A 10390-nucleotide genomic window follows, 5' to 3' on the forward strand; every position below is an offset into this window, starting at 1 on the left:
TGGCCCGATTCTCCTTCACGTATCTGCCATGTCCCATCCCAATTCGAAATTCTTATAGGGCGTGTTTGGTTGCCCGCATAGAGCCCAGCCTGGCCCGTGCGGGAAAGATTGAGCCCGTTTGGTAGCCTGCGTTCACTGTGCGGCCCGCATCGCACGGAACTTAAAGCACGTCCAGGCCAGGCCAGGCCCAGGGGAAACGCCCGAATCGGCAGTAGCTCGCGAGCCTGGCTCGGGCGAGGCAGGGGAGGGCGACGTGCTTCTCCCCTCATGCGAGCAAGGAGATGGCGCGAGCTCGCCCGCGTCGCCGAAAAATCGGCGGGAGGATTTCGGCTCACCTCCCGCCGAGTCCACCCTATTTAGCCACCTCCCTCACCGCCCCAACTCCCTCCACCATTCTCCCTCCGTTCGAGCTTTCCCACCGACGCCCATCAGCACCGACGAGCAAGTAAGCGGCGCATCTTCATCGGCCGGCGGTCCACGGGGTCGGCGCTCCTTCACCGGCCGACGTTGATCTTCCTCGACCGCCCCCCTCGTCCTCGAGCTGCAGCCATGGCCTCTGTGAGTTCAATCCCCCTTTCTCTCTGTTCCTTCTAACTAGATCTGAGCTGCAGCTAGGGTTTGATCTAGATGCATGGTTGATTAGTGGTCTAATTTGTGAGCTGATATGGTTGATTGCCATGCTGCGGTTGCAATTTATGGTAGGGCTAGATGTTCAAGCATGTGGTAGGCTAGATTAGTAGTAGAGTTTGAAGTTGAACCTTGTGCTTGTGTTGATTCGTGCTTAGATTTGTGATTTGTACCTATTGGTGGTCCATTTGTAGCATGTTATTTGTTGTAGATGTATGTTCGTGCTCATAGGTTGTCTGGTATGCTTAGTATGATAGCGATGAACCATATGTGCTTAGTATGATAGTGATGAACCATGTACATGTATGCTTCTGCTTTCATGGATTGTCCGGTATGTTGTGTGCTATGCTTACCGTCAAAGCGTGCTACAATTGTAGGACATGACCACGCAGACACAAGATCTTAGTCAGGCCCTTGTCCTGTCCGACGACCAGTTTGCTCCATTGTTTGTCGAGGACTCGCAGTCTATGTTCGAGATGGCACCTGATTCAGAGGTGTTCGCGTCTGATTCCCTCTATGTGCCAGTAGTGCTCGTTGAGCCAACTCCTGTTGTTGCTGCTGCTGCCGCTGCACTCAAGCTAGTAGCAGCAAAGGCAAAGAAGGATGGTAGGTCCAACAACATGAAGTGGCAGCCGTTCATGTCCACGTTCGTGCTGAACAAGATGTGTGAGCTCATCTCTAGTGGGGTTAGGACTGACAAGGGCTTCAAGGAGGTGCACTTGAACACCGTTGCGAAGCAGGTGTTCGAGTTCTGTGGGCAGGAGGTGTCTGCCACCCAGGTGTACAACCACCTGAGGAAATGGAGAGGTCGATGGATCCAAGTGTCCAAGCTAAGAGACCTTAGCGGTGCCTCATGGGATGAGAACACTTGCTCCATAGTTCTGGAGGCAGAGCACTACGCCGGCCATGTCGCGGTTAGCTCACAACCCTCTTCCTTTTCATACTGTCCACCATTGCCTACTCCTAATCGCAACTAACAACACTCGTGTTTCATTATTAGGACCACCCAAGGGACGCTGAGTTCTTCAACACACCCATACAGAACTACAGCCAGATGCAGCACATCTTCTCCTTCGGTCTGGCAACTGGGAAGCATGCCATGGGCTCGGGGGAGCCTCTTGGTCTCCCATGCCAGACTTCCCTCGGACCCCGGACGTCGAGGTCCTTGATGGCCCTGACAAGTCCGCTGCGAAGCCCTTCGACAAGCCATTTGACCCCGTCCATGATAGGAAGAGGAAGAGAGGAGGCCTGATGGAGGAGGAGATCAATGTCTTTTGCAGCATGACGGAGGCGGTGAAGGAGGTGGCAACAACCATCAGGGAGTGCAAGCCCCTCGACGTCCACCCTGACCTATATGGCGCTGTCATGACCCAGGGTGGCTTCAGCGAGGAGGCTCTCATGGCAGCTCTCAGCCACCTGCTTGACAACAAGGCCTAGGGTGTTGGGTTCGTTGCCATGGCCGACGCTCACAGGGTGCTGTGGCTCAGGAGCTGGCTGGGCAAGCACTACCACTAGAGCAGTGTTGCCTGTGAGCGTGCATGATCCCCGACGGTGATGGCGGTGGCGACGACGACGACGATGACGATGACGACGTACATTTTGTTTAGCTAGGGCTCAACAACTATTTGATGGTCTGTATATTTTGGTGAGGTGGTATATACTAACCCCTCACGCTGATGGTGAACTTGCAGTGGTAGGACGACACCCTCTTTTGGATGTGGTGGTAGGTTAACACCAAGGTAGTGCCAGGAAGAACTTGCTATGCCGTATGATCATGCATTCTTTACTTCTTCTCTTCTGCTCCATTGTTGTTTGTGTGCTGCTTTGCTTGCTATTTGTGTGCTCCATTGATTTGCTGCTTCAACTCTTGCTCTTGTGCATTGCTAGGGCAAGTGCTATGCCGTGTTCATCGGTAAGGTTCTAGGGGTTTATAGTTCATGGGAAGAGGCCAGTGCACAAGTGGCATCGTATAGCAACAACAGCCATAGAGGGTTCAAGACTAGGCAGGCAGCAGAACAAGCTTACTCCGACTGGGTGCGACAGCACGGAGGCAGCAGTGTTGTCGGTGGCAAGGTTGGAGGTGTCAAGGTGGATCGTCAGTTTGGGCTGATGCTGAAGAACTTCATCATCTTCGCCCAGTTCATCGCCATTGCTGTGCTGTGGTGTTGGTGTGCTAGGTGTGGGTAAGCTCACCAACTAGGGTACAAGATAAGTACAACGTGTACGTCGTATGCAACCAAACGCCGTGTTCATGTGCCGCTTGGGCCAATGCAGGCAACCAAACAAAGTGCACTTGCGTATTACCTAATGCAGGGACACTAGATGCAGGCAACCAAACGAGTTGCAGATGGCGTATTAGGGCCTGTTTTTGCTCAACCAGGCTGGGTTGACAAATGTATGCGATGAAGGAACTGTAGGAAACGGCAACCAAACACGCCCATAGTGGACATGGGGGTAATCGCATGCAGCCTTGATCGATCTGCTAAAATAACACAAACCGATGCTTCCTCTCAGATCTCATCGCTAGAAAGTACGCTGTGCAGCCGCAAGGTGGCAGGGGAACCGGTCGCGGTGCTATGCCGGCATGCGATGGTGCCACGCATGCATCCATGGTGGAGGTTTTGAGTCGAGTCACCGAGCTCGTTCGACAATCGACAGATTGCTCTTTTCAGATATGTTTTCTATTTTTTCTCCACGGGATGTGCTTTCCTTACGGCCATTTTAGTTAATTCTTAGATGGTTTTCTAGGATTCATTTTTATGGAGGTGCTTCAGATTCAGAGTTGTTTGTTGGTCAAATCTTCTTTTGTTTTGGGCACATTGGCATTAGTAATACTGGGTGGATTTATTTTATGTATTGGCATTAATACTCCCTCCGTACGAGTGCATAAGTCACCTTACGTTGTGCACCGCCACCAAGTCGGAGGGGTAAACGAGGGAACTTAATTTTTATTTTCTAATTAATACCATTGTATGCAATGAACTAACCACTGCATGTCGTGCTAGGTAGTCTCAAGTCATTAAAAATATACACGCCCCACGTCTCTTATTGGTTAATTTTTCATTCATGTCAAGAAACAAGAAACAAGAAACAAGGATGGAGTTAATGCACCATGCCTAAGTGTTCCACGATTATTTGGTTTTTGTAAGATGACTTATGCACCGGTACAGAGTGAGTATTAGTTATTGTACCTTCCATTTCTATCATATGTTGCCACTTTGATATGTTGAATAATCAGTACTTTCATATGTTGAACAATTTCGAGTTATGATCTCAGGTAAAAAAATCAAGTTATGATCAATTATATGAATCTGTGGTACTCTTCCCTTGTTTTTTATCTTTTGTATACTATACGATTCATATATAAATAGTGTTGTAATCATTTATACATGACAAAAACAAGTGGTTGTGAAAAAAATGTGCCTTTGAATTTTGAATACAGACTCCTAAATCCTGGGCCCGTCCCTGCCTACATGGTCCCAGGACCATAGGAGATGAGAAGGACCGGCACCGGCGCCGGCGAGAGGCAGGGAAACCCTAGACGAGAGTTCGCACGAGGGCTGGAGCAAAGGGGTATAGCACGACATGTCCCTCTGATGTAACATGAGTCACGTAAGATGTCAATTTCTCTATGAAACATGGCAGTTCCCTTTGAAGTAACATGACAATACCTGAAACATGTGTGGCAATTTCTTTGTTATAGCATGACATTTTTCTCTATTATAGGATGGCGTTTTTCTCTATTGTAGCACGACAATTCTCCATGATGTAGCATGTCAATTCATGGACATGTGTGGCAATTTTCTTTGTTGTAGAACGGTAATTTTTTCACTAGCATGGTATTCATCGGATGTATCACTTCCTTTTAAGGGAAGCTAATCTATGTTGGATAGTTGTGGGGAACACAAAGTATTCCCACGACACAAAGTCACACATTCTTGTCCTTGAACCTAGGGCCACAAAGTATGATCTCAGTCCACTAGTGGTAGAACTTTTTGAGGGCTCACTAGTTATAGACCTTAAGGTGACCACCAAACTTCACAAACTCTAGGAAACACACACACTTAGATCATCACCGGTGAACCCTACCGCCTATGAGTGTCTGATGGTAGTTGGAACTACGTCGGTATTTCCATGGAGAGGGAGGGATGATGTAGCACAACGACGGTAGGTATTTCCCTCAGTTATGAAACCAAGGTATCAACCAGTAGGAGAACAAAGCAACACAACGTAAGCAGCACCTGCACACAAATGACAACACCTCGCAACCTGACGTGTTAAAGGGGTTGTCAATCCCTTCCGGGGTACGGCGCCAGAAATTGGCAAGGAGACAGGATAAAATTATGATAGATTGAAATAATAGATCATAAATAAAATAAAGTGCAGCAAAATATTTTTGTATTTTTGGTTTAATAGATCTGAATAAAAATGCAACAAAAAAGTAGATCGCAAGGCAAATATATGAGGAAGAAGACCCGGGGGCCGTAGGTTTCACTAGTGTCTTCTCTCGAGAAAAATAGCAAACGGTGAGTAAACAAATTACTGTTGGGCAATTGATAGAACTTCAAATAATCATGACGATATCCAGGCAATGATCATTACATATGCATCACATCCAAGATTAGTAGACCGACTCATGCCTGCATCTACTACTATTACTCCACACATCGACCGCTATCCAGCATGCATCTAGTGTATTAAGTTCATGGAAAAACGGAGTAATGCAATAAGAACGATGACATGATGTAGACAAGGTCCGTTTATCTATATGGCGGTAGATATAGATCTCGTCTTTTCATCCTTAGTAGCAACGATACATACGTGTCGGTTCCCCTTTTGTCACTGGGATCAAGCACCGTAAGATCAAACCCACTACCGGGCACCTCTTCCCATTGCAAGATAAATAGATCAAGTTGGCCAAAAAAACCCAAATATCGGAGAATAAATACGAGGCTATAAGAGATCATGCATATAAGATATCGAAGAAACTCAAATAACTTTCATGGATATAAACATATATAACTGATCATAAACTCGAGGTTCATCAGATCCCAACAAACACATCGCAAAAGAGATACATCATATGGATGTCCAAGAGACCATTGTATTGAGAATTCAGCGAGAGAGAGAAAGTCATCTAGCTACTAACTACGGACCCGAAGGTCTACAAAGAACTACTCACGCATCATCAGAGAGGCACCAATGGAAGTGGTGAATCCCTCCGTGATGGTGTCTAGATTGTATCTGGTGGTTCTGGACTCTGCGGTGGTTGGATGAATATTCGTCGACGTATCTAGGGTTTCTGGAATATTGGGGTATTTATAGAGCAAAGAGGCGGTTCGGGGGGGCACCCGAGGTGGGCACAACCCACCAGGGCGCGCCAGGGCCTCCTGGCACGCCCTGGTGGCCTGTGCCCCCTCGGGGTACCCCCAAGTGCAACCAGGGCCCATTGCCTTCCTTCTAGCCCATAAAAATCATCGTGGAGTTTCGTGGCATTTGGACTTCATTTGATATTGATTTCCTGCGATGTAAAAAACATGGAAAAAACAGCAACTGGCACTTGGCACTATGTCAATAGGTTAGTACCAAAAAATGATATAAAATGACTATAAAATGATTATAAAACATCCAAGATTGACAATAAAACAACATGGAACAATAAAAAATAATAGATACGTTGGAGACGTATCAGCATCCCCAAGCTTAACTCCTACTCGTCCTCGAGTAGGTAAGTGATAAAAATAGAATTTTTGATGTGGAGTGCTGTTCATCAAGTCATATCATATTATTTTCTTTATAGCATGGACATTTGGACTTTTTATGTGATTCAAAGCAATAGTCTAGTTTTGACATAAAAATTTAGATACTCAAGCATGTCAACGAGCAACCATGTCTTTCAAAATATCAATGGTAAAACAAGTTATCCCTAGTCCATCATGCTCAAACATTGATCCATTCATGAAACACACTCGAATATTAGCTACACCCAATACTTAAGTACGATCATATCGCCTCTTAGTTGGTGCCTTTGTAAGAGAAGATGCAGACTCAAAATAAAAATTGCATAAAGTAAAAGAAAGGCCCTTCGCAGAGGGAAGTAGGGATCTGTAGAGGTGCCAGAGCTCAAAGCAAAAAATTTGAGATAAAAAACATTTTGGGGGGTGTATCCATCCCACCAACAAAAACGACGTAGAGCTACAAACACTTTCCATGCTAGATATGCCATAGGCGGTTCCCAAACAGAAATAAAATTTATTCCTTTTTCCACCATACTTTCACTTTCCATGGCTAGCCGTATCCACAGGTGCCTTCCATACCAACACTTTCCAAGGAATTTATTATTTGACAACATAAAGTAAATTCATTTTTGCATTTCAGGACTGGGAATCCCTAAAACCTTTGCCTTACTCTCGTGCAATGACAAGTGAATAAACACTCATCGTGAGAATAACACATCCAACATGGAAAATATTAGCCACCCGTTACCGTTTCACGAGCGAAACAAATACACAAAAGAGAAGTTTATTTTGAAAATTACAGATGGCACATACAAATTTTCTTAGAACGGCAAAAGAATACCGCATATAGGTAGATATAGTGGACTCATGTGGCAAAACTGGTTTAAAGGATTTTGGATGCACAAGTAGAGATCATACTTGGTGCAAAATGAAGGCTAGCAAAAAGATTGAGAAGCGACCAACCAAGAAACGAATAATCTCGTGAAGCAAGCATTAAGCATAAGTAACACCGAATAATGCACCACAAGTAGGATATAATTTTCATTGCATGATTATTGACTTTCGTGCATGCATAGGGAATCACAAACCTTAACACCAATATTCTTACTAGAGCACAATTACTCATCAACATAACTCACATATCACATCATCATATCTCAAAACTATTACTAAGAATCAAGGTTATTTTGTCCAATGATCTTCATTACATTTTTTCTTTTATCCTTCTTGGATATCTATCACTTTGGGACTAATTTTCATGTGTTGCTTTTCATAAGCTCAAACAAATATAAGTGAAGATCATGAGCATAACAAATTTTCTTCCTCTCAAAATAATTTAATTGAAGCAAGAGAGAATTTCTTCCAAATTTTACTAACTCTCAAATAAATCTAAGTGAAGCAAGAGAGCAAGTCCTAGCTCATAAAAGATTTAAGTGAAGCACAGAGAGCAATTCTAACAAGTCATGATATAATTTTGGCTCTCTCAAATAGGTGTGTCCAGCAAGGATTGATGACTTAAAACACAAAATAAAGCAAGCAAAGACACATATCATACAAGACGCTCCAAGCAAAACACATATCATGTGACGAATAAAAATATAGCCTCGAGTAAAATACCGATAGTTGTTGGAAGAAAGCGGGGATGCTACTCGGGGGCATCCCCAAGCTTAGGTGGTTGCTCATTCTTGGATAATAGATTGGGATGCCGGTGAAGGAAATATGCCCTAGAGGCAATAATAAAGTATTATTTATTTCCTTATATCATGATAAATGTTTATTATTCATGCTAGAATTGTATTAACCGGAAACATAATACATGTGTGAATACATAGACAAACAGAGTGTCACTAGTATGCCTCTACTTGACTAGCTCGTTAATCAAAGATGGTTATGTTTCCTAGCCATAGACATGAGTTGTCATTTGATTAACGAGATCACCTCATTAGGAGAATGACGTGATTGACTTGACCCATTCCGTTAGCTTAGCACCCGATCGTTTAGTATGTTGCTATTGCTTTCTTCATGACTTATACATGTTCCTATGACTATGAGATTATGCAACTCCCGTTTACCGGAGGAACACTTTGTGTGCTACCAAACGTCACAACGTAAATGGGTGATTATAAAGGTGCTCTACAGGTGTCTCCAAAGGTACTTGTTGGGTTGGCGTATTTCAAGATTAGGATTTGTCACTCCGATTGTCGGAGAGGTATCTCTGGGCCCACTCGGTAATGCACATCACTATAAGCCTTGCAAGCATTGTGACTAATAAGTTAGTTGCGGGATGATGTGTTATGGAACGAGTAAAGAGACTTGCCGGTAACGAGATTGAACTAGGTATCGAGATACCGACGATCGAATCTCGGGCAAGTAACATACTGATGACAAAGGGAACAACGTATGTTGTTATGCGGTCTGACCGATAAAGATCTTCGTAGAATATGTGGGAGCCAATATGGGCATCCAGGTCCCGCTATTGGTTATTGACCGGAGACGTGTCTCGGTCATGTCTACATAGTTCTCGAACCCGTAGGGTCCGCACGCTTAAAGTTACGATGACAGTTTTATTATGAGTTTATGTATGTTGATGTACCGAAGGAGTTCGGAGTCCCGGATGAGATCGGGGACATGACGAGGAGTCTCGAAATGGTCGAGACGTAAAGATCGATATATTGGACGACTATATTCGGACTTCGGAAAGGTTCCGAGTGATTCGGGTATTTTTCGGAGTACCGGAGAGTTACGAGAATACGTATTGGGCCTTATTGGGCCATACGGGAAAGAAGAAAAAGGGCCTCAAGGGTGGCCGCACCCCTCCCCTTGGTCTGGTCCGAATTGAACTAGGGAAGGGGGGCGCCCCCTTCCTTCCTTCTCTTTTTCCCTTCCTCTTTTCCTATTCCATATGGGAGGTGGAATCCTACTAGGACTAGGGAGTCCTAGTAGGACTCCACACTTGGTGCGCCCCCTCCTAGGGCCGGCCTCCTCCTCCCTTGCTCCTTTATATACGGGGGCAGGGGGGCACCCCAGAGACACAACAATTGATCCTTGAGATCTCTTAGCCGTGTGCGGTGCCCCCCTCCACCATATTACACCTCGATAATACCGTTGCGGAGCTTAGGCGAAGCCCTGCGTCGGTGGAACATCATCATCGTCACCACGCTGTCGTGCTGACGAAACTCTCCCTCAACACTCGGCTGGATCGGAGTTCGAGGGACGTCATCGAGCTGAATGTGTGTAGAACTTGGAGGTGCCGTACGTTCGGTACTTGATCGGTCGGATCGTGAAGACGTACGACTACATCAACCGCGTTGTGATAACGCTTCCGCTGTCGGTCTACGAGCGTACGTGGACAACACTTTCCCCTCTCGTTGCTATGCATCACCATGATCTTGCGTGTGCGTAGGAATTTTTTTGAAATTACTACGTTCCCCAACAGTGGCATCCGAGCCTGGTTTTATGCGTTGATGCTATGCACGAGTAGAACACAAGTGAGTTGTGGGCGATATAAGTCATACTGCTTACCAGCATGTCATACTTTGGTTCAGCGGTATTGTGAGATGAAGCGGCCCGGACCGACATTACGCGTACGCTTACGCGAGACTGGTTTCACCGTTCGGAGCACTCGTTGCTTAAAGGTGACTGGCGGGTGTCTGTCTCTCTCACTTTAGTTGAACCGAGTGTGGCTACGCCCAGTCCTTGCGAAGGTTAAAACAGCACCAACTTGACAAACTATCGTTGTGGTTTTGATGCGTAGGTAAGAACGGTTCTTGCTAAGCCCGTAGCAGCCACGTAAAACTTGCAACAACAAAGTAGAGGACGTCTAACTTGTTTTTGCAGGGCATGTTGTGATGTGATATGGTCAAGGCATGATGTGATATAATGTGTTGTATGAGATGATCATGTTTTGTAACCGAGTTATCGGCAACTGGCAGGAGCCATATGGTTGTCGCTTTATTGTATGAGATGCAATCGCCATGTAATAGTTTTACTTTATCACTAAGCGGTAGTGATAGTCGTAAAAGCAA

The sequence above is a fragment of the Triticum aestivum genome, chromosome 2D (genome assembly GCF_018294505.1).
Source record: "Triticum aestivum cultivar Chinese Spring chromosome 2D, IWGSC CS RefSeq v2.1, whole genome shotgun sequence".
In the NCBI taxonomy this organism is placed as follows: domain Eukaryota; kingdom Viridiplantae; phylum Streptophyta; class Magnoliopsida; order Poales; family Poaceae; genus Triticum; species Triticum aestivum.